This window comes from Megalobrama amblycephala, linkage group LG1, assembly GCF_018812025.1.
Source record: "Megalobrama amblycephala isolate DHTTF-2021 linkage group LG1, ASM1881202v1, whole genome shotgun sequence".
In the NCBI taxonomy this organism is placed as follows: domain Eukaryota; kingdom Metazoa; phylum Chordata; class Actinopteri; order Cypriniformes; family Xenocyprididae; genus Megalobrama; species Megalobrama amblycephala.
Genome location: NC_063044.1, coordinates 70,314,806 through 70,341,054, shown reverse-complemented (window position 1 = coordinate 70,341,054; position 26,249 = coordinate 70,314,806). Strand labels below are relative to the sequence as shown.

At 37.0% G+C, this 26,249-nt stretch overlaps 1 long non-coding RNA gene and 1 pseudogene across 1 annotated transcript; both read right to left on the bottom strand.

The window, feature by feature from the left end:
- Window positions 1-6,528: 6,528 nt before the first annotated feature.
- The window catches only part of LOC125276778, a 41,020-nt pseudogene continuing 21,299 nt past the window's right edge, over window positions 6,529-26,249 (bottom strand).
- On the bottom strand, window positions 12,190-13,326 carry LOC125248796. Its single transcript, XR_007180382.1, has 2 exons — window positions 12,612-13,326; window positions 12,190-12,233 (listed from the first exon to the last, which is right to left on the bottom strand). It is a non-coding gene; the product is annotated as an uncharacterized LOC125248796 (long non-coding RNA).

Below are 26,249 nucleotides of genomic sequence, written 5' to 3'. Positions count from 1 at the left end.
TTGGCGCTGTTGCTCTGTGGCTGCTGTTGAATTATTTCAGTTCAATTGACATTTATTCATTGTTTCACTTTCTTTCTTCTTTTTGTACTTGTATTGCACTTTTCACAATACATATCATTTCAAAATAGGTTTACAGAAAATGCATGTCAACATTACAATTTAGAGGTGACTGTGTCCAAATGATCTAATTTCAGAAATGTACATATACAGATCACACAGTTATCTAACAATGTATTAATTTAAGTTAGAATCATTGAGTAATTGATTAAAGTAATTATCCAGGTTGTGGATGAGGAGCGACCCCTGATGTGATTGTGTACTATCCATTTCTTAATATACGTTGTTGCTTGTTTTTGTGAAACGTCATCAGTCGCTGCCCAAGTTCAATTCAAAGTTCACATCTAGCCAAGTACAGATCAAATCCCCAGATGTGTTTTTGATCCGCCCCTTTTATCGAGGATGCATCGAGAGGTGACTTGTGCAGACTTGAGACAGCCAGGTATCCCAGAATGCATCTCGCACCAACCAGCAAGTGTCAATAGCAGAGGAGAAAACCTGTGTAGTTTAAACATATTACTGTTATTATGTCATGATATGTAGTTTTAAGAGTTTTCAGGAGAGAATGTACTGATTTAAAGCTCAAATCTGTGGTTTATTGATAAAGATAGCGGCTATTTGAAAATTTGATCAGGGGCCGTATTCACAGAACATTTTATCTTACCACTAAGAGTTCTCCTAAATAGCAGTAAAAGTTCTTAGCTAAGAGTTTTCTCTTAAAACCTATTCACAAAGCTGCTGAGACAAACTTTTACTAAGGAATAGACTGAAGTCTTAAGCTAAGAGTAAGGGCGGGGTTGACCTCGTTGCTATGGAGTATACACACAGTGATTGGCTGATGGGGGAGGAGTCAGTGATTTAATCATAGAAATATTGTAGAATGAGGTGTCATGTTTCCACATTAAAATAAAGGTTTTAAAATACAAATGTTGCCCTGTTCAAATAAATATTTTTTTAATAAAAATGTTGTCATAGTCAAAATAAAATGTTGCCATTGTTGCCATAAAGGTTTAAAGTGTCACTAATTAAACTAGTATATACAGTTAATTGTGGACCGCATCTTGGATGCAGAATTCAAGCAACAAATTATGTTTTATAAACAGAGTTTATTTCTAATCAGCTTGAGAGGAGGAATATATACACGAGAGCCAACTCGCCTATAGTTACTTCAACAGTTGTTTGCATCCCTCTGCCAACCCGCTATTCGATCATTTGTAAGTGTGAACTCATGAAAACCACTGCCACAGGTAATCGGACAATATTTATTTATTTGTTAAAGATTTTTTTTTTTGGCATCTCATCATAGATTCAAATCTATAAATCAAAATGTATTGCATTTATGAAGAAAAGGTTCAGCACCCAAGGCTATTGCCTCAATGGTGTTCAGTGTCTTTGGGTGGATTAGGACTGTTTGTGATTTGGTCTTAGTGACTTAGGAGTCCTCTTGACTACTCCTAACGTTTCACAGATTTAGGAGCTAGTTTTAGCGATAAAATGCTTTGTGAAATACTCTTAGAGCAAAAATTTAGGACTCCTAAAATTAGGACTGACACGCCTTTTCTCCTAAATCGGCAAGTTAGGAGATACTTCTAGCCTTAAGCATTTTCTTTAAGAATTTATAATTATATACCAGTTATCACTGTAATATAAATATAAATAAAGGTGACTTGACTTGTAGTGGTTTAACATGATATAATTCATCTTTTGTATATATAACAGGCGATCTTTGGTCTCATTAATCTATAATTTGTTCCCTGGCAAATTTTATATATTTAAGCTATTTAACTTTACCATTTTAGCCTACTGTAATGCTGACTTTATACGTTTGACTGAATCGTTTGCTTTATTTCTTATCCCTAATGTCCAATTTGTTGTGCACAAAGTATAACATTTATGCCTTTTTATGATGTACAAGGAAGAAAGGGAAAAAAAAAAGGGACCTTTCTCTCCTTTTCAATATTAATTTACGTTAAGTATTACCTCTGGCTCATAGGGGTTTTTTCTCTTTTTTTTTTTTCTTTTTTCTTTTCCATTGTTTATTTATTATCATTATTTATTTTTTGTTTGTCTCTTATTTTATATATATTTTTTATTCTATTTTATATATATTTTTATATTCTTATTTTATGTCAATAAAAAAAAAAAAAAAAAAAAAAAAAAAAAAATCAGGCGTCTCCTCTATAGGATCATGTGATGCTGTGTTGATGACGTCACTGCAGCTGACGAGGAACCGAAAGTGAAAGTGAACAAACAGCATCTCGACTCCTGTGAGATTATATTCCACACAGCGCGGTGTTTTATGAATCATTTCGAGAAAATACTGAGATAGTTTTTGTTTATCTGTTTTCTAGAAACAGCTTTATACAGTGAAGATGGCGACCGCAGATGCACCTTTTGAAACTCAGTTTACACTATAGGTGACCATATTTTAATTACCAAAAACCAGGACACTCGGCCCGGCAATGCTCAAATGATACTCGAAGTTTACTCAAAGATGCCTTATAATTTCAATACATTTAAAATATGCCTCCTCTGTATGGATATAAAATTGTTATATTACAAAACACTATCTATAACCAAATACACAAATTCAGAAAGGCTTCTCAGAGGTTACTCTACATATTTTATTATGACAAGTTACTGTCTCTTCTGTATCAGAAAAATAAATAAATAATAAATAACTAAAAAATACCTCTGCTATATTAGCAATCCAAATTTGACAAAAACAGCTCTCACAAACTTACAAAAACTAACAAGAAGTGTCTATATCTTTGGTTTTCTTCATCCTCGTTTTCCTCTTCTTCCTGTTTTTCTTTCTCATCCTTCTTGCTTGCCCTTCTATATTTTGATGTAGAGCTGATCTTTCCCAGCATTTTTTTTTTGTTGTTGTTGCTTATCTACGGTGGCCCAGTAGTGCACAACACAACGAAATTAAAAAAGCAAACATAAGTTCACAACACAACGGAAACAAGCCACAAGACAACGGAATAAAGCCACAACACAACGGAATTAAACCACAACACAACGGAATCAAGCCACAACACAACGGAATTAAACCACAACACAACGGAATCAAGCCACAGCACAACGGAAATGCTCCCGACCACTTGGGGGCTCTCAGAGCTCGGTAATATTACTATTCCTTGCCACTGTTCTATAAAGTCGACAGTTTTACAAAGATATCAATACCATGATCAGTTTTAAGTATGTAAGCATTGTATATCGACATGATATATTAATTAAAAATCAACTACGTTCACAATAGCTTCATATTTATACTTGTGAATGATTTGACGCGATACCACGGCGCATGATAAAGGGAACATCCACCAATTCCACCAAGTGGTTAAAACGTATAATTTGTATTCATTAAAATTACATTTAACATTTAAAAACAGACATGTTCAAATTCCAAAGGTTGTTAGTTTCTGTTGGTAAGACTGACAAGCTTTGGAATTTGAATATGTCTGTTTTTAAATGTTAAAAGTCATTTTAATGAATACAAATTATACGTTTTAACCATTTGGTGGAATTGGCAGACGTTCCCTTCATCATGCGCCGTGGTAGCGCGTCAAATCATTCACAAGTATAAATATGAAGCTATTTTGCACGTAGGTGATATTGAATTAATATTTCATGTCGATATGCAGTGATTACATACTGTTTAAACTAATCGTGGTATTGATATTACTGCCGACTCTATAGAACAGTGGCAAGGAAAACTAACTTTACCGAGCTCTGAGAGCCCCCTAGTGGTCGGGAGCATTTCCGTTGTGTTGTGGATTGATTTCGTTGTGTTGTGGCTTTATTCCGTTGTGTTGTGGCTCGATTTCGTTGTGTTGTGAACTTATGTTTGCTTTTTTAATTTCGTTGTGTTGTGCACTACTGGGCCACCGTACTTATCAAATAGGCATGTCTTCAGTCTCCCGCTAGCGAGGAGCTAATGGAGGTGCTTTCTCGTGCTGTGGCCAAGTTGAGCATCGATTGGCCGGCCGAAAAGCAAGAGCAGACGGTGAGAAGCAAGCTCGACGAATGCTTCTTGCCATCCAGGTCTGCTCAGCCTCCACGTCGGGCGCTACCATTTTTTCCCGACCTCCACACATGAGGTGTCGAGGTCGTGGAAGAAGCCGGGATCTACCCGTGTCTACACACCTCAAACCTCCATCTACAGCAATGTGGCAGGGATGAGGAGACACGGGTATGCCACGATGCCAATCTCACTGAGAATTTGCATAAATAAAACAAATATTCCAATCTCTTCTTCACAAAAGGTGCACTCATTACAATCCAGGTTGAATCGGTGTCTAAGGAATTCCTTACAGGGATAAATATCATTAATAATTTTAAACTGAACTTCTTTTACCTTTGGTCGAAGTGGAAAAGAAATAAATCTTGTTCTAATTCGAACCACTTTATCTTCAGGAAAAGCAAAAACATTTACCTTTAGAAGGGAAAATCTACTTACTAATGTTCTTGAAACCTTACTTCTACAGATTTGCTCTGTAAAATGAATGCCAGAGATGATTAGATTACCTAACCTTGGTATCACAGGTAAATAACACTATGCAGCTTTAATGAGCTGAACCAAACAGCTTTCATCAAAGACATATATAATTCCTGAGAAGTTATATTGTATTTTTCACATAAAACATCATATAAGGAAATTTTCATTTCTATCCATAATATGTGCAATGGACAAGACACCTTTGTCCATCCAGCCCTGAAAAAACAGATTTCCTTCTTTATAAGGATAAACCTATTATTCCGCAAAGAACAACTATGTGGCGAAAAATTGTGTTTGTATATTAATTAAAACAAACCCATCATCCTTAATTAAATAACCATAATCAATTAAGTCTAAGACAAGTCTAATATTGTTGTGTATTAACCTTCCTTTAATAAAACCAGAATGGGTTTCACTTATAACTTGACTTTTAGCAAATGCAGATGTAAGAATTTTATAATCAACATTAAGTAGGGTAACCGGTCTTAGATTCTCAACCATTCGTTTTTATCTTTGTTTGACTTTGGAATGAGAACAATTAACCCCTGTTTTATAGTAGGAAGTAAAGAGTTAGATTCACAACACTCCTTTAAAGCCTGAAATAACAAATCTTTTATATCCTCCCAGAAAAAATTGTAAAAGTTAGTAGTCAAACCACCCTGCAGGAGAACAGAATCAAGTTCCTCTAACCTCAGGTCTCTGTCACAGAGTTTTTTATATTAAATATTAATCTGTGGGATCAAATCTTTTATCTTTTCAAGAAATTCCTTACCATTATTTTCAGAGTATTATGAAGTAATAGTAAATATTACTATAAAATACTGTAGTAGGTCTGACTATGTTTCCTCGGCTATTAATTTAGGATCTGTAATTACCTCATCATTAATAAATAAACTATGGACTGCATTACTGTCTCCTCTTTTCTTACTGACAACAATAAGCTGTATTTTTCTCTCCTTCTTCCATTTATTTTGCACATGACCACCTTGTGCTTTCATTAAATACATATTGTCTAATCTAGCTTCACTGTAAAAAAAATCCCGTTGTTTCTACGGAAAAATACCGGCAGCTGTGGTTACCAGAACAATACTGTAAAAATGACATCAAACCGTAAACATACTTACGGAGTTACATGTGAATTTTACATTTTAAATATGTATATTTAACATTGGATTTCAGTACACTGTAAAAAAAATCCCAGTAAAATTTACGGTAAAATAACATATTTCATTAACTGATATAATGTTAATTTACCAACCTAATGAAGTACTAATATCTGTTTTGTACCTTTATAATACACTGACAGTCACCAAACCCAGTGGTGATGAGAGTCACATGATGAATCAAAGTTCATCACAAGCAGCTTTTCCACAAGCTGAGATGCACAATACTAACATATAGAAGGTGCACACAGTGTCATTCACACACACACACACTAAACACCATCATGGTAACATGCATGAAATTTTAAAAATGCAATAATCATTAATTTAACAACATTAGATGTAACATAAAACTCTAATGTACATAACTGATTAGAAAAAAAATGAGAAAAACTAAGAAGAAACAACAAAAATATATCAAATGTGAAGTGTCACGCAGGGAATTGTGGGAATGTCAATTTACGGTTTTTCACTGTAAATTTTACAATGAATTGTTATTTTTCACTTTCAAAAACTGTGAATTTAACGGTATTTTACCGTAAAATTACATTAAATGTACCGTTAGATCTATTACAGTTATTCACCGTATATAGTACGGAAACTTTCTGTAAACCAATTAACAGTTTTTCACCGCAGCATTTTTACAGTCTTTTACTGTTAAAATCACGGTAATTTTTTACAGTGTTGAAGAGAAATCAACTTTTCAACATCTTGAGTCACTTCTTGTGTATTACAACAGGCATTGATTCCTTGAATTAACCTCAACTTGCTTCAGTTCTCTGCTTTTTTTTTTTTTTTTTTTTGTTGGGCTTACCAAACCAAATTGAAATTTCCCTTGATTTACATTTAAAATACTCCCATTTAATCCCATTAGAAGTTAAAGTATAGTCATTTTTAATCCTACTAATCAAAAATCTTAATTGACTACAATAATCTTCATCCTTTAAAAGTTCTGCATTGAACTTCCAATAGTCTTTTCTAACTGTATGTTTTATTGCTGGCGTCAAAGTTAATGAAATCACGCAATGCTGCAGCAGAAATTGGAGTTAGTAGCAAGCTCAGAATTTTCCTCAGTGATAAGCCAAAAGTCGATACGTGACTTAGAGGATTCATTAGGTCTGACCCAGGAAAACTGACTAGCATTAGGATTTTTAACCCTCCATATATCTGTAAGTGAATTTGATGGCAAAACTCCTGAATAATGTTATTGAAATGGTGGCTTGTATAACTAGAAGGAGATCTGTCCTGCCAAATTAAAATCACCTCCAATTAGCATCAGATTTGTATGAAACGCCACTTTTAATAGCGTATTTATCGAACAAAAAGATAAACAAGAGTTTGGTGAGAACATACGCCCACTGGAACTCAAACAGAAAAAGTCATTAAAGAGTCAGTTAACAGCCGAATAAAATTGCAACACAAAAGAGTCTCACAGAAACCAACATTTCCCCCCAAAAGATTTGTTTTTGAGCTCATGATCAGTGTCATGAATGTTTATTTGTGAAGATCTTGTTCTTGTTCACAGAGGCGTAAAGTTCATCCTGCGGTTCATCTTCTGTTCATCTGATGGCAGCATAAGTCACTGTATCATTATGATCCTGAAAGAACAGATTCTGTCCATTAATATTGATTATTATTATTATTAGAGCACAAGCTTCATTCATCTGAGAGTCAAACTCATTTCAGCAGCGTAGAGATGAGAGAAAGGGAAAGTGCTGGTATCTACTCACATCCACTGATTTTACTGGCTTTTTATTGGAGGAAGTGACCTCAGAATAAATCACATGACCATCTGTCTGCTCCTGAACATCAATGCAAACATGCAGAGAATTAAGTTTAATACATACAGCAGACACACATCTCTCAGTATAATCTGTAGAATAACACTAAAGCGTTCAGTAAATCACATTAGAGAACAGACTCACATTTAGTTGACTCACATTGGCTCTGGCAGCAGGAGGAATGGACGTGTTGATCGTCTCATACGTCCCTTTATCTTCATTCTCATCTTTGACCTTCAGACAACAAACAGTTCAACTGCATGAATGACACTTTATTAAGCTTTAAAGACAGTAATCAGATCTAAATCACTGCATTACTGAACTCACCGCAGAGTCGACTGTCCCTCTTTTATTACCTGAGAATTTATGATAAAACACACAGAATGTAACAATAAGATGATGTTGAAGCATTATTTGACTTGATGACTCTTTGAGATTGACATTACAGGATTCTCAGCAGGAATAAACTTGTGTTTGCTAATTTGATATAATCCACATGTTTCTTTGATACACTCAGTCTGAACATGTGATCATTTTCTCATCATTACAGTGAGATCTGAACTGTTTTTAACTCTTCTAAAGGAGCGAATCTGAAACTCACCAGCTGTTTTTCTGTAGATCAGCCAGAGAACAGCGAGAAGGAAAACAGCGACTGCAGCGACAGAAATCACTGCGACTGAAGAAGAGATCGAGCTCAGAGTCAGAGACGACTGGAGACAATTACAGTCAAAGACAAAAGCCACTGGTCATGGGAATGTGATGATACCTATAGTAACTTTGTTTGTGTTTGTAGTTGAGCGATCCTGTCCTGTTGTAAAGGATTCATCGTTGTATCGCCAAGGATGAGGAGAAAGAGGAGGTGAGGTGTATCAGATATTTTAGCAGTTTAAAGTAATCCAGCACAAGAAACAACGTAACAAAACTGTTTGCTGAGGCACATACAGTACAGCACCAGACAATGACGTGAAGGCAATACTGAGTTAATGAACTAGATCAGAACAGGTGAGTGATAACAATGAAACGATGAATAACCACGACAACCAATGAAAACTTAGTAACCATGACAACAAAAGGAAACACATGAACATTTGGAAAATAGTGAGAAACAAAGGTAAAGTACCTCTGTGAAGTTGGCACTGCATAAAACGAAATAATCCCCAAAACCAGGTTATTCGTTTGTGCTGATTTGTGCCGCGATTTTTTTTGGTCGTGTGACGTCATTTTCCACCTCATGTCGTTCAGATTGCTCCAAACCGGTGCTGTTCATTTGTGCTCGATTTGTGCCGTTAAAAGAATGACTTATAATAATAAAGAAAAAAAAACAATCCACCCCACATCATCTTAAATCATTCCAAAATGGTGCTGTTCATTTGTGCTTAATTTGTGCCGTTGAAAAATGTAACTACGACCCCTTCTTAAATGGACTTATACATTTGAGCCAGATATTGTTACAAACACGTATAGGCCTACATGTTACCTGCCTACTTCTGTAACCAGTACTGTATAGTGTGCTACTGTATAGTACTGGGACAGATATTTGATTAATTAATAATAATAAAATACTATTTAATCGCATGGTAAATGTTCAAATATATTAAACAGCTGTTTGGTGTTTAACGTGTTTCTGCGCCCCTCAAAAACATCAAACAATGCATAGTAGGAAAGTCTGCCTATATGAAGAAAAGATATCTGCTCTGAGACTGAATAAAAAAGCATGTGTGCAGGACAATTTACAGGTTAATTAAACATTTTTTAGACACATCAGAGAAGTGAATTTTTGTATTAATTATTGTGCAATCGAGAAACTCACAGAAGCGCATGTATAATATTTTAACACATCGCTTCCCATCTTCTGCAGAGAAAGATGACATGCTGCAACTAACAGGCCTTGTGGAATCTTGTGGAATTGCTTGTGCTCAGATTATTTCATCATCTAACTGCAAAATGCACAATAATACACCTTTAAAACAAACACTTTAATCTCTGTCCATGTGAAGTAGCCTATAGGCTGTTTTATTACATAAAATAACAATAATAACTACATAAAAACATTTGTCGAGATACACTTTAATTTGGATTGAAAAAGCCTAGCCAGAAAGTTTGAAATAGTTTTAAAAGCTTGAAAGTTTTCAGATTGAAGGTTTAAGTTTTAATTTAGTAGTTTTGATAGATATGTGTTTGCTAAGGTATTCTGGGTGGTTGCTAGGGTGTTGCTATGCGGTTGATAGGGTATTTGGGGTGGTTGCTGATGATAGATAGATAGATAGATAGATAGATAGATAGATAGATAGATAGATAGATAGATAGAATGTAAATGAAACTACAGGATGTGCTTCTCATCTTGGTTTCCTGACTTGCGTATTGCCGCACCTCACAACAAAAATAAACTCAGCAGCACAGACTTGTCGCAGTTTTTTTTTTTTTTTCATTTTGTCAGTCTGTAAATTAAGTCAAATATATTTTGCGTATTTATTACTTTAATGGCTTGCCTGCATTATTAAGGGGAAACAGATTATTGTAATTTCAAGGCCACAAAACTGTCACAAATTTAACACAAAGGAACAGCGGCAGTAACGATTTAGACCATAGAGGACTGATGTGTATGAGAGGGCGTTTCTGGACATATCTGCAGATTTCTGTATGTCACCATTTATTCACTCAATCTGTTGACATTTACCATAGTCACATTTAGTTTAGCCATACTTTATCTTTTCCACATCCACCTATGAATTTGCAGTGTTTCCATTCAGATGTTTTTATGCAATATTTTGAATTTATGATTGGATTGGAAACATGATTACTGTTACATTATGTTGAAAATGTATATTATGCTAATATAATTTAATTTTCATATGAAAATTGAAAAAAAAAAGTTTTATAAAATAATTGACATTGCTATATTATATTTTAAAATAAAATAAAATAAAATAAAATAAAAATAAAACATTAAAAAATCTAAACAATTCAAGTTTGTACTGTGGGGTTACTTTTGAAATTTGATGAAACTGAAATTCTCTCAATTTAAAATGAAAATTAAATTTAACTTTTTTTTTTTTTTTTTTGCAAAGATAAAGGACAATTTTGTTTGCAGTGACATTTTAACAAGGTCATAGTCAGGTATATTCAATAAAAACAAGACTGGCTATAGTTACATCAGTCCTTTATGATACTGAGGACTCATTTATTTATATTTGTAAAACACAATACATATATTTGTCTGTCCTCTGTGTTTTCGCTCAAACTGCCTTTGTATTTGCACATCACTTTCTATTTGTTTGCGAATCAAGTTTTCCTTTGCAAAGCAGATCGTGTTTGTTTGCAAAATGCTGTATGTGTTTGTTTAATTATGGCACAATATTATCTCCATATAACTGTTTCTAAATCAAGCACAAAAGGGCACAAATGAACGATGCCAGTTTTGGGGTGATTTTTTTTTTTTTGGGTGGATATTTGGTTTTTTCATCATTTTTTAAAAAAGGTAATCACTTCCAGGGTTTCTTTTAAAGGCACAAACCAGCAAATCGAGCACAGACGAACGACACCGGTCTGGAGCGATTTGCATGGCATGGGGTGGAGAGTGACGTCACAGCTCCTGAATAATATTTTTTACTAAAGAGGGGAAATAAACATTTAATAAAAAAAAAAAAAAAAAAAAAAAAAATCTAAAGAGGGGAAATAGATGAACATTTTAATGCCACAAATCAAGCACAAACCAACGACACTGTTTCCGTGCGTTTTAGACGAAGTGGGGTGCAGCCCCTGAATTATATTTGTTATATCTGTGGAAGAAAACAGTTATAGTGTTTGTTTTAACGCACAAATCGCCACAAATCGAGCACGAATGAACAGCGCCGGTTTGGAGCGATTTGAACGAAATGGGGTGGAGAATGATGTCATACGACCAAAACAATAATGCTCTCAAACACCAAACCAGCACAAACATTTATTTTTCGCGGCACAAATCAGCACAAACGAATGACATAGTTTTGGGGATTATATTATTTCATTTTATGGTGTGCCAACTTCACAGAGGTACTAAAAGAAAATGAAAATGAAACTAAACCAACAGCTGAACATCCATCATACTGTAGACTATGACGATCATAACTGAATTAGTTTACACACAAGATAACTCTAGCATTATACACAGTCATGTGAGAGAGTCAGTGATGATGTACCTGTAGTTTCTGGTGTGTTTCTAGCTGAGTTTGTGATGTGGACTGGAATCACTGCTGTCGCTGGATCAGCTTCAGCTGTGAAGAGAATGAATGTTAGTTCAGATTAAACGTTTTTTGCTGCCAGGTTTGAATTCCTTCAAAAGCTTTTGTGAGTTTAAAGGAGTTTTGTGAACATGTGGAATAACGTCCTTTTAAAGTGAACATATAATTCACAGAAACACTGACCATGACGAACATACAGAGAAACACGAGCATCAGGTCCATGTTTGTGGTCTCTATATGGACCCGTCCATTGTTGGCAGCTGTATAATCCAGAATCTTCTTCTGTGACGTTCTTGATGTTCAGAGAGCAGTCAGACCCCAGACTCAGTCTCTCTCTCTGTGTCTTTATTCTTTATCCCTAATCTAATCAGTTCAACTCCTACTGAACGTCTGAAACTGTTATAGTTCCATGTAGTTGATGTACAGTCAGAAAGAGCATTATTACAGGGCAGACGGACATTTTCACCAGAACTGATGAACACATCAGTCACTTCTGCTCCAATCGTACCTGAAACACAGTATATTTCAGTGATTATTATGATCTATATTAAATTATAAATAAAACATATCATCATAAAAAGCAGATGATTCAAATATCGTCTTTTTTCCCATCAATGAACACAATCATCTCACTCTCCAGAATAAAGTGTTTGTCTTGATCATGTAGCTGTTGAAATCTCTGAATATGAAGATAATTGTTGATCATCAGATGTTTGAGTGACTCTATGTCCAGTATCAGGAATAATACAGTATGATCTGTATGTATCAATACACAACTCTGAGATCACAACGTGAATGTGTGCAAGAATAAACTGAGCATGTTCAAATCAACTCTTTCCAGACTAATTCCACTAAATGTCTTTAGAGAAAATCCAGATTTCTTTACCTGTGAGAAGTGAAGAGAGAATGATCAGTCCCAGCAGACACAGATCACACTGATCAGCCATTTTCTGTTTCTCTCAGTCTTTCTCTTCTTTATATAGTTATATAGTTACAGTTCTTCCTCTAAACACTGTCAGCTCCTCCTGTGTGTCTGAACTTCCTCTAGACTGACCGACTGTGTGTTGAAATCCTGCTAGAGTTGCTATTCACGTTTGTGTGAAACGTGTTGTTCAGTGTGAGAAGTGTATATTGTTAACCACACTGGCTCAACACACATCTGATCTGAGAACAGTCTATAGACTTTTGCACTCGAGTGCATTACTGATAGTTACACTTCTTTCTTTTAGCAGTCCTAGTTCCAGAAACAGCACTTAAAACAAGTGTCTGCAAGAGTGTTCAGTCCAAGCCCATCTGAGAAAGCAGTGGCAGGAATATATATATATATATATATATATATATATTCAAGACAAAACAAGACAAAATATTTTTAAGCAAAAATGACATTGTACTTCTGACATTGTATTTATTATTTTAATTAATTCCCTAAACAGCTGTCACTTTTATTCAAGACTGGGGCTTCCCACAATCTTGGAAAACCTGGATACATGAGCGAATTTTAAAAGTGTGTTTTCTAATAAAATCTTAAAGTCATGGAAATTAAATTGTTGTAGTCAGGGGAATTTCTATGTCTATAATTTTACTAGTTATGTCAAGCTCTAAAATATGATATCATATTTATTATATATTTCAAAATTTTTTTAAAAAAAATATATTTTTAAAAAGTAAAAAAAAAAAAAAAAACTGCATCAGATTTTTGAATGACAAATCACATTAGACTCATGATTGCCATTTTCAAAGATATATTGACAAGAAAAAAAAAAAAAAAAAAAAAAACTCTACAGCAACTGAACAAATAAAAAACGAAAGTGAATTATTGCCCAACTATAAAATAATGGGAGAACATATAAAAGTCATTGATTTGTTGTATCTCTGATGATTATGGATCATCATATCATCATGCAGATTATCTCATATAATCACTATTAAACTCAGAGTCTGTAAGTTTTACAGTGATGTTTTCCATCTATTCCAGAGTCAAGACTTTCTTACAACAATGAAATAACAGCCGTTCAACACTTCTGTAACTAAAATAGTGAATTATTTATAGCAGTTGTGTTTTCAGAGCTGTGACTCACTGTTGAGGTTTGGAAACATGTTGCTGTTGAGTGTGAGAACTCAGTTAGTTTAACCACACAGAGCAATGGTCATCTCTGAACTCGGTTTAGATGGGTGTGGATTCTCAATCATTCTGATGTCACTTCCTCTTCTTTCTCTATGCTGTGTGCCATTGAGCGCTGTCTTTTCAGTTAACAATAGCCTCTTTAATAAACTGAACTTTAACCCAAAAGTGATGGGTCAATCATGAAGGATTAATTCATTTTAAACAAATCTTTAATATGACTCGGGAACAAGGAGTTTTCTCAAAGACCGATTTGTTCATATTTTGTGCAACATCCTATAGGTTCTGTACTGGATACAGGCTTGTTGTCGAACCGGCGCTGCACAGACCGATCTCTGTATGACTTCAAAGTACCACGAGAGTGATTAAGAGAGCAAACTGTATGCTTTTGAAGTATATCACTGAATTTTTATTTTGCCCCAAATGTTGCACATATGCAGAGTCATCATAAGGGCTGTGTGAAGTGTGCGACTGCACGGGCCTCGTGCCAAAGTGACTTGATACAATATAAAGCCAATAGCTAAGTTAGTGTACAGGAGGACTCTCCTGATGACAAAAATTCTTTGTGCAGCGCAGATGACTGAAGTAAACTTTGAAGTTCATGTTTTAAATGTTTTTAAATCTGAAAAAGCAACAAAATTGTCAGCACATTAGTGCATGTTCATTCATGAAAACTGAAAAACAGCACTGTTTGTTCTCGCGATACTGTCTGTTTGTTGTACTGACTGAAATCACTTCAGCTGATTGCCACTGGGAGAAAGAACAATTTTAGGGCCAGATTTAATAAACGGGGCAAATTAGCGTGAGAGCTCAATTCCACAAATGCACTGATGGGAGTGGCAAGTTTTGCGCGTGATCTACTGCTGACACACATTAAAGAACACAGACGCAGTCAAATCATTTACATAACGACCAACGCAATCTAACAAGAGCAGCGCAAATTAGTGTTGGGTCACAAATAAGCAGAGCTGATGCTCATCATGTGGGTCGACACACATGCAACTTGTTACATGTAATCTGACAAACACGTACACATATATATGTTCGGATAACGTCTTCCTCTGGCATCCCAAAGAAATTAATATGAGTGGAAAATATTTTACCTTCTACCACAAGCTCCTCCTAGCAGCAACAACTGCAGCCATGTCACAAAATGGGTTAAGACATGCTTTTTTGAGCATTAAATATTGGTGCAAATACCAGTAAATTTACGAGCGCAAACATTATTAAATCACGTTGTGATTCATTTAAATACTCTCCTCCCATACATTTTTTGTCTGAAAGGGAAACTCCTAAAAATGCATATGCAATAAGTTCAACAGCTCAGTCCACGCTTTTTCAGCGCTTATTTTGCACTGCGTGTCTTTAGTAAATCCTGACAGTAGTTTTTTAACACCTAAAGTTGTTTGCGCTGCCGCAAGCTGTTAGTATCTGTCCCTGAGTGTCTAGAATTATGTGTGCAGTTCAGTTACATAGTAATTGTATTGTGTTAAATTGACTTGAAACAGTTTGTGTTTTGGCTCAACTCAATATTTTCATTTTGAAAGAACATGTTTCAATTAATTAGGCCAAAAATAACATTTGATGCTTGTTCAATTTACTCAAATAAATGTAGTTAATCCAACACGATTCTTTTCAACCACTTAATTCAGTTGAGTTGAGAGTACATAAATGATTTTAGTTGTATTAAAACAGCATTATAGACACTAGGAACAGGATTTCCCCTTCCCATCATGCTTTGCACAGGGCTGGATAGGGAGATTAAATCTTGAAATAAAATGTTATGTTCTGCAATTTTTTTTAATCAAGATGATAAAATTGGGAGACTAATGTTTAATGTTATTTTATGATCGTATTTAAAATAGTTTCTAGTGTTTTGGGGGGTTTCCATTGTGCTGAAGTGTAGAGCATGTGTTTGGGTTGAGTACCTGCTAACAACAATTAAAGTTGATTTAATAATAAATTGCTTTGGACTGTCATGGGTTTAACTAACCTGTCTACTGGCTGACACCTACAGAGGACAGATTTTGTAAAAGGATTTCTTGTTAGATAACATTTGTAAAGGTTGTAAAAATTACGTTACATTATTATGTAAGTATTTGGTTATAAGTACTCAAATAAAAATGTAAAAATAAAAATATATAGATTTTAAAAAAGTCACAGTTGCTAGGCAACAACAACAGTCCTCCGTAGGCTGGACCTTCCCATTTAACAACCCTTGGTCTGACCTGCGTGGCCTTCGAAGCTGTAGCCTGTACTGTAGTGTTATATCAGAATCAGAATCAGAATCAGAAAGAGCTTTATTGTCACAGACACACCAGGCTCCAGCACCATCCAATCACAGCACGCACCCTCTCCCGAATACTAATCACCGCCACCTGCACATCATCAGCCTCATCATCACCAGCACTTCAAAAGTGGTAAAACTGATGGTGTTTGAAAAACAAAAAACAGGAAAAACTAACAAAAACAGTACAAACACTGAAGAGCTAAGCACCGTGGCTGCCATGTGCGGTCATATAATGTACATTCTACTTAAAGGGTTAGTTCACCCAAAAATGAAAATTCTGTCATTTATTACTCACCCTCATGTTGTTCCACACCTGTAAGACCTTCATTCATCTTCAGAACACAAATTAAGATATTTTTGATGAAAATCGAGAGGTTTTTTTATCCTCCAGACAGCAATATCTGTGTATCATGTGACTGCAGTGCTTCAATCTTAATGTTATGAAGTGACGAGAATACTTTTAGTGCGCAAAAACAAAACAAAAATAACGACTTCATTCAACAATTTAATCTCTCCCTGTCATTATTGTACGCAGTTGTGCAGTGATGCAGTGAATGCTGTTCAGCGCTTCCGTGTTTACGTCAGAACACTGACTCGGTATTGGCGACACATGCGTGTGATGCTGACACGGGAGCCGGCCAATAATGAGTCTGCGTATGGAAGCTCTGCAGTGTCTATACAACATACTACATAAACAGCATAGCAGACTGACAGGAGAGAGAGAAATTGTTGAATAAAGTCATTATTTCTGTTTTTGTGCACAAAAAGTATTCTCGTCGCTTCATAAAATTAAGGTTGAATCACTGCAGTCACGTTGACTGGAACATGGAAATTTCATTGCTTTCTATGAGGGATAAAAAAAGCTCTTGGATTTCATCAAAAGATCTTAAATTGTGTTCTGAAGTTTGAACGATATGAGGGTGAGTAATTAATGACAATAGTCTGGGTGAACTAACTCTTTAACTTCAGGTCCTGATCAACCTGTTAGGATTATTTGTGATAACACTGGCTGGACATTATTGCACTTATTACAATGGCTAGATGATTATGCAACTGACCAATAAGAACTGAGTTCTCCAGCAAGCTGTACATTAATATTGTGTATATAATCTTATAATTTTTAGGTCCTGAGTCCATATGGGCTGAAGGTCAAGACAGAACCAAACCAAAGTTGGACTGTAACCTACTGGAGACTCCATCCGATCTAACAATGCCAACAACACACACTGCAGAATAAACTATTTCTCTCTATCAGAGTGTTGTTCAAATCACTCACAGACTCTGAATATGAAGATAATTGTTGATCATCAGATGTTTGAGTGATTCTATGTACAGTATCAGGAATAATACAGTATGATCTGTATGTATCAATACACAACTCTGAGATCACAACGTGAATGTGTGCAAGAATAGAGTACCTCAGGGATGACTTGTTTTTGTAGGCCAACCCGGAAATTAGCGGCGCACGGATCCCCTCGATTGAAAGCCTATGCAATTTTCTCATAGACTTTTGGAAAATTTCAGAAAATAAGCTCTGTGTTTAACAAAGGGTTATGATACTTACACGTTTTGTCTATCAAGATAATCTTTACAAGTTAACACAACATTTATAGATTTTGAAGCCTAAATAAAGTGGTCAGATATAAAAGGCTAACAGTAGGCTATAAACGGACTACAGCACACCATGGTCGCGGTCAACGCGTCACCACCAAACGTCCTCAAACTTTATTTAGAAAACAACTTTATTTATAAACATGCTCGCTGATTATGATCTGTGCTGTTATGAATACTTATCCACTTTTTCATGAGAAATGCTGTCCAAATGTCCTGTTTTTAATGATGACGTCTAAAGTCCCCGCCAAAGGAAGTAGCAATTTGTTAGCAACCGCAGATTTTAATACACAGTAAAAGTTTAAAAAATCACAAGCAGGTTATAACTGGTGTGTTTTATGTCATAGATCAAAACCTGAAAGTATTTAGAGGCTTTGTTAACCACAGACCTTATTTCAGGCGATTTAGCAAAAACCCATTCAAAAAACCCATAGACTTTACGGCGTTGGAACCAGAAGTCCTAAAATGCTAACTCGCTTCCGGATTTTGCCTACAAAAATGTGTCATCCCTGAGGTACTCTATGAACTGAGCATGTTCAAATCAACTCTTTCCAGACTAATTCCACTAAATGTCTTTAGAGAAAATCATTACCTGTGAGAAGTGAAGAGAGAATGATCAGTCCCAGCAGACACAGATCACACTGATCAGCCATTTTCTGTTTCTGACAGTCTTTCTCTTCATTATATATAGTTATAGCTCTTCCTCTAAATACTATTAGCTCCTCCTGTGTGTGTGAACTTCCTCTAATCTGACTGACTGAGCTGAAATTCTGCTAGAGTTGCTATTCACATTTGTGTGAAACATGTTGTTCTGTGTGAGAAGTGTATATTATTAACCACACTGGCTCAACACACATCTGATCTGAACACAGTCTATAGACTTTTGCACACGAGTGTGTTCACTTCTTTCTTTTAGCTGTTTCCTGCATGACATTAAAATCATTCAATTATTAGTGATAAACTTGTTTTGCTACTGAAAAGTTATCCACTATCCATAACTCACTGTGGCGAGGGGGGCGTGGTTCAGCGAGGTGTGCAGCGGGAGAGAGAGGCGGGAGACGTGCGGTGAGTGAGTGGGTTAAGCGCAAATAAAGAACACCTGTCTCTTGTTGCAGTAATTGGTGTGGAGAGAGTGTAAAATGCCAGGAGAAGCAGGAGTGAGTGACAGAGAGAAGGACTACTGGCTGCCACACACACACACACACACACACACACACACACAGAGACTGGAGCTCATCTGCTGTGAAGTGACACCTGTTATTTTGTGACCTTTTTGTGCCTGTCTGCACACCCTTTGAATTTGTTGATTAATAAAAAAGCAGTCAGTAGTCAAGCCAACCCTGTCCTCTTCCTTCCTTATATCTACAAACTTTTTTACACTCACTTTTACAAAATAAATTATAAAACAGTTTTTAAGTAATTATTAGCATCAGCTCCAGTTTTGGTCAAACAGAAAGTATTTTCACACACTACATGAGCATCTCTAAAGCAGATATGAACTGTCTTCTGGGAAAGTTACTGCGTCAGGAGCTGAGAGGGTCAAGGACATCAATTGAAAGTCACACGTGCCTGTATTTCTGTGGGGACTGGACGAAGAATGCACGATTTTTCTTGAACCTCTTCTACCCCCTTTCCACCAGCACAAACCAGGTGCTAGTTCAGAGCTAGTGCTAGTGCCACTTCGGAGTTGGTTCAACTGACGAGCCTTCTAAGAACCGGTTTGCCTTTCCACAGGCTAGAGAACCAGCACAGAGCCAGGACTTACATCACTGCATACATCTATTTCACAGCAAAGCTAGTGCTGCAGCACCAAACACAAACACACCAGGGTCGTTTGAGATACATCGGCTTCCCGCAGAGTGAACGGCGCATGACATCAAAGCTCCGCGAGAACGATTCAAAAGCACAAGGAGTCGTATGCTCTACAAACGCTCCTGCGGATCCGCGGCACCCACCGAATCGGTCCGCTCTGCTCCGATGCATCTCGAACAAGCCTTCTATCAACAATCGCGGATGTTTCACTACTGTTAATGCTCATGGCTTTGCGAACCTACATCGGCATCCAAACACGGCTCGACGTAATTTGTATAGACGGAGATTACAATCGAGCTGCTATTAGCTCGATTAGCTGCTATTTCAAAAATGGCGGTCACAGGTGTCTTGTTGGTCACGGTAACCCCGCCCCCAGCCCCTGACGCAAGCGGTTCTTACTTCTAGCCCAGCAATGTTTTGGTGCTACTTACGAACCACTTTTCCTGGTTCGGAGCTGGTGCTTTGTGTGTCGAAAGACAAATAACTGATTTGAAACTAGGCTCTGGCTCCGAACCAGCACTCAAACGGCCTTGGTGGAAAAGGGGTATTCAATAACAAAATCAGAACCATTCAGGAAGAGAATCAAATCTATTGCTTCGACTAGGGAAAAAAACATGCAGGTTCACTAAAACGAATCATGCCCTCGTCCAGACCTGCCAGAAAACAAGTGTTTAAAGGGGCATCTGGCCAGTTCACCAAATAAGCAAGCTCCGTAAATTCCTCCACATACCTCTCCAGTGGGCGACCATCCTGTCGGAACCCACAGGCCGGTTTCCTCCGCCTACCCCTCCAGTGGGTATTTCCCTGGTGTCCTGCCGGACCAAACCCCCAAGTCAGAGATTGAAAGGTCTACCACTAGGACCAAATGGCCTAAAAAGAAGAAAAAGGCCGCCAAGCAACCTCAGTCCCCTGTGAACTGCTCCAGCAATCCACGAGCCCGCTCCTGCAGCCGACGAGCCCACCCCAGCAGCCCACAAGCCCACAAACCTACGCCATGCCACATGCCCTTCCAGCCAAACATTTTTTTGGGGGGGGCATGTACCCGTGGGTGGAGAACATGTGGGAGATACACATGAGAGTGATACATATGTGGGTGGGGGCTCGGAACTCGCCATGGCCGTCCACGGCCCCTGACCCGTCATGGCCGCCCAAAACTCCTCACTCGTCATGGCTGCCCACGGCCCCTGACCCGTCACGGCTGCTTAAGACTCCTGACCCGCCATGACGGCCCAAGGTCCTAGACCCATCCTGGAGACCTCCGCACCCGTCTGCACCTCACCCTGCACCTGTGTGTAGGTCTCCAGGGCGCTACCCCTTCCCCCGTTGTTCCATCTGAGGCACATGGACGCACCTACTGGGGAGGGGGAGGTTGTAACACTGTCACATAAAATACATGTTTTACCGCTCTATTTATTACAATGATTTTATGTATGATAGAGTTTTAATTGGTTTACATGTTTTTTTATAGTCCATTTTATTCCTCTTACGTATTTTAATGTGTGTATGTCTTTAAATGTGTATGGGTCTGCCTGTCATGTGACTGATCACATGACAGGAACCAGGAAGTAAGCCAGTATAAAGGAGGCAGCATGGCAAACAATCAACCCCCCATTACAAACGTGATCACCTGCTAGCTGGATTGTGGAGTTTCATTTTACAGACTTACCTTTCCAGTAAACCACATCACTTTTCCATTGGATTATCACTTTCAGGACTTTGTATATACACCGGTGGACACTTTCAGCACACTACTAGGACTCTTAAGGACTGTTTTAGGGTATGGTACAAACAGACTCCATGCTTTTAAACAGCCTAAGTTTTTCTAGTTTTATTATGTTGTTTTAAGTTCCATGTGGATATTGTAAATACACCTTATTTATCCATTTCTGTTGTCTGTCTCATCTTTTTAAACAGTCCAAAAGCTCACGCAGTATAATCTGACCCCATTTTAATTCATGTAAAATCGACCGATTGGGCCGATCGTTTCAAGGTAATGTTACAACCATGCCTTCCTGCACTCCAGTTCCCACAATCCTCTTTGTCTGCACACCTGAAGTCACTTGCCTCATCAGCCTTCCCACCATTTCCCCGGATTCCCTGCACCTGTTGTCCTTGTTAGCACTCCCTTTAAGTTGGACTCACTCCCTGCACTCCTTTGTCAGTTAGTTTATGTGTGTGATGTTGTGTACTGTATCTGCTCCTTCGTGTGAATAAAAGCCCTTATTTTGTGGATTTCCGAATACACCTCATCTCTACAGCAACACCTCGTCTCTACAGCAACACCACGTAACACATATAAAGGTCATTGATTTGTTGTATCTCAGCAAATGATTATGATAATGGTGATTATGGATCATCATCATCATGCAAGATTATCTCATATAATCACTATTAAATCAGAGTCTGTATAAGTTTTACAGTGATGTTTTGCATCTATTCCAGAGTCAAGACTTTCTTACAACAATGAAATAAGGTTGTTCCACATTTCTGTAACTAAAATAGTGAATTATTTATTGCAGTTTCAGAGCTGTGACTCACTGTTGAGGTTTGGAAACATGTTACTGTTGAGTGTGAGAACTCAGTTAGTTTAACCACATTGAGCAGTGGTCATCTCTGAACTCGGTTTAGATGGGTGTGGATTCTCAATCATTCTGATGTCACTTCCTCTTCTTTCTCTATGTGGGCTGCTGTGTGCCATTGAACGCTGTCTTTTCAGTTAACAATAGCCTCTTTAATAAACTGAACTTTAACCCAAAAGTGATGGGTCAATCATGAAGGATTAATTCATTTTGAACAAATCTTTAATATGACTCAGGAACAACGAGTTGTCTCAAAGAGCGATTTGTTCCTATTTTGTGCAACTTCAAAATCATACAGTTTGCTCTCTTAATCACTCTCGTGGTACTTTGAAGTCATACAGCGATCGGTCTGTGCAGCGCCGGTTCGAGTCCAACAAGCCTAATCATTTCTGTATAGTCCTCCTGTACACTCCCCAGCCGTGTGCAGCCTAATTTTTGTGACCGTGCTGACGAAAGACATGAGCTTAGCTATTGGCTTTATATCGTATCAAGTCACTTTCAGCTGTCACTGCAGTCACACACTTCACACAGCCCTTATGTTGACTCTGCATATGTGCAACATGTGGGGCAAAATCATATAATACTCAGTCAAATCATTTACATAACGACCAATGCAATCTAACAAGAGTTGCGCAAATTAGTGTTGGGTCGCAAATAAGCAGAGCTGATGCTCATCATGCGGGTCGACACACACGCAACTTGTTACATGTAATCTGACAAACACGTACACGTATATATGTTCGGATAACGTCTTCCTCTGGCATCCCAAAGAAATTAATATGAGTGGAAAATATTTTACCTTCTACCACGAGCTCCTCCTAGCAGCAACAACTGCAGCCATGTCACAAAATGGGTTAAGACATGCTGTTTTTGAGCATTAAATAATGGTGCAAATACCAGTAAATTGACGAGCGTAAACATTAGTAAATCGTGTTGTGATTCATTTAAATACTCTCCTCCCATACATTTTGCATCTGAAAGGGAAATTCCTACAAATGCATATGCAATAAGGTCAGCCGCAAAAACAACTCAGTCCACACATTTTCAGCTCTAATTTCTCACTGTGTGTCTTTAGTAAATCCCTGACAGTAGTTTTTTGCCGCAAGCTGTTAGTTAATCTGTCCCTAAGTGTCTAGAATTTTGTGTGCAGTTCAGTTACATAGTAATTGACCCTTCACTAAGCCACGCCCGAAAACCATCACAGGTTTAGCAACCGTAACTAGGCGCGGGAGGTCTGTCAATCTTTCGAGCGAGGGAAACATGCCGAAGTGTTGTGCGTATGGATTGTGTAAATCTGATACCCGGTATCCTAAAAGTTTGAACAGGGTGGTGGAATTTTTTCCCTTCCCGAAACCTAAAACCCAAGGGGAGAAATGCCGGTGTTCTGACAATTTGTGCTACCCTGTCAGATTTTGCTACCTCCCATTGAAACAGTAGGTAACGTTAGCAAAATTCTGACAGCGAAAAATGCAACCTATCAGATTGTGCTTCCAGCGTGATATTAACGTGGTTTATGGCTTTATTAACATCTACACCTACCCCAACCCTAAATCTACCCTTATAATAATGCAAATACAGTAGTGGTAGCACAATATGATATAGCATTAATCGTTAGAACAAGTATAAATCGAAAGCGAAAAATGCTACTTATCAGATAGTGCTTTATTAATGTCTACACCAACATTAAACCAAATACCCTTACAATAATGCAAATACAGTAATTTTGTGTTATTTATCATGACAACAATGATGTAATATTGATGTGCGCATATGCAGTATGCCCGGGTAGGACAATCTGACTGTAGGTTAGCTAGCTAGCTAACTCAGCACATCATTGCTTGGAAATAATGACGGTTCTTTGTTCATAATGCATATATTTGAATGTAAAATAAGATGATTAAAGGCAAGACGGAGTAGCCTGGTGCGCTAAAAATATAAGCGGGAGAATGTTATCATTGCAAAACGGTCAGGCTAACGTCATGTGTTTATTCCACAAGACTTATGGATAAGCTGTTTGATTTATAATTATTAGGTTATTTTCACAAATTTCACTTAACCTGCTGTGGATGAACAAAGCTTTTCCTCAATAATTTGTGTGTTTCCCATTTGAATGGTCAGCGTATGAGGCGGCTGCTGCTCGTGCTGGGAGCTTTAGCTTCAATTTTGATCAAATTATTTTCTTAATCGTTGCATATTACGTCGTGGATATATCCCTCGAATGCATACTGCAGTCCCTTTTGTCTTGATCTCTCAGATATTTCACCTGTTTGCCAAAAATGACTAATTATCTCCTTGGAAATGTCTGACACCGGTGCATACATACTGTAAATGACTTGCCAGGCGCGAAAGCTTAACAGGCGTAGCAACAGTAACTAAGGAGGTGCGGGGCTTAGCGAAGGGTCCAATGTATTGTGTTAAAATGACTTGAAACAGTTTGTGTTTTGGCTCAACTCAATATTTTCATTTTGAAAGAACATGTTTCAATTAATTAGGCCAAAAATAACATTTGATGCTTGTTCAATTGACTTAAATAAATGTAGTTAATCCAACACGATTCTTTTCAACCACTTAATTCATTTGAGTTGAGAGTACATAAATGATTTTAGTTGTGTTAAAACAGCATTATAGAAACTAGGAACAGGATTTCCCCTTCCCATCATGCTTTGCACAGGGCTGGATAGGGCGATTAAATCTTGAAATAAAATGTTATGTTCTGCATTTTTTTTTAATCAAGATGATAAAATTGGGAGACTAATGTTTAATGTTATTTTATGATCGTATTTAAAATAGTTTCTAGTGTTTTGGGGGGTTTCCATTGTGCTGTGTTTGGGTTGAGGACCTGCTAACAACAATTAAAGTTGATTTAATAATAAATTTCTTTGGGCTGTCATGGGTTTAACTAACCTGTCTACTGGCTGACACCTACAGAGGAACAGATTTTGTAAAAGCTTTTCTTGTTAGATACAGCCTTTACAAATGTTAATTGTTCTTGAACAGATTCACTCAATAAACTAATCAATTAAACTGGATTACTTGTTTGAATTTTTGTTTGATATTAATTTTAGGATAATTGAACTTAATAGTTTTGGACTAAATTAAGAATGTTAACCTGACTCATCTAAATGGCATTGAATTAATCTGATGTAATAAACCTGTTGACATAAAAATGCTAAGTAAATCCAACAAATAATTTTTCGGAGTGTTTCATACCCCAGGATTCATTGTAGCCTATGCCATTTTTATTAAATTATTACATTATTAAATGTAAGTATTTGGTTCTAATTATGAAAAAATAAAAATATATAGATTTGAAAAGTCCAGTACAAACGTTACTGCCGCTGTCACAGTTGCTAGGCGACAACAACAGTCCTCCGTAGGCTGGACCTTCCCATTCATCAACCCTCGGTCTGACCTGCATGGCCTTCGAAGCTCTGGCCTGTACTGTAGTGTTTTATTGTATTAACACACAGTTTGACAACACAATCTCTGACGTAGCAAATATCTTTACTCTCAAACACACTTTATTTTTGGGCAATATCTATAAGTATTTCAAAAATAATTCCAATCCCAATAACTTTGCTCTTGTAACCTGGCTGTGAGAGAATGTGAAGTGTGTTAAATTATATTATCAGTTCATCATTAGTTTATCAAAGTGAATTTCTGAACTAACCACAATAAAGTTATATGAATCATTATGAACCATGAATGAATAATTTCACTATTAGTTTATCTTTTCGTCACAGTTTAACATCCTCACATTATGAGCTCATGAAGGGGAATCACCACAGTTGTAACAAACATCTCAGGAAAGAGGTTTTATTAAGAAAATTAGTAGCAATCATCCAAAATAAGACGATGGAGAATCACCAAATCAGCTTCAACACACAGAACAGAGAGATGATTACACCGACAGTCTGAGTCTGTCTATTGCTGTATTTCATATTATATTCAAAGCATTTTTATATAAAAAAAAAAAAAAACACTAGAAAATGACATTCACCACTGTATGCAAATATCTTGCCTGTTATTTGCAAAAATATTTGAATCTAAACTTGATGGTATCACTATTTCTTCAGGGTGCTCAGATGATTTTTCAGTTTTTTTGAAAAG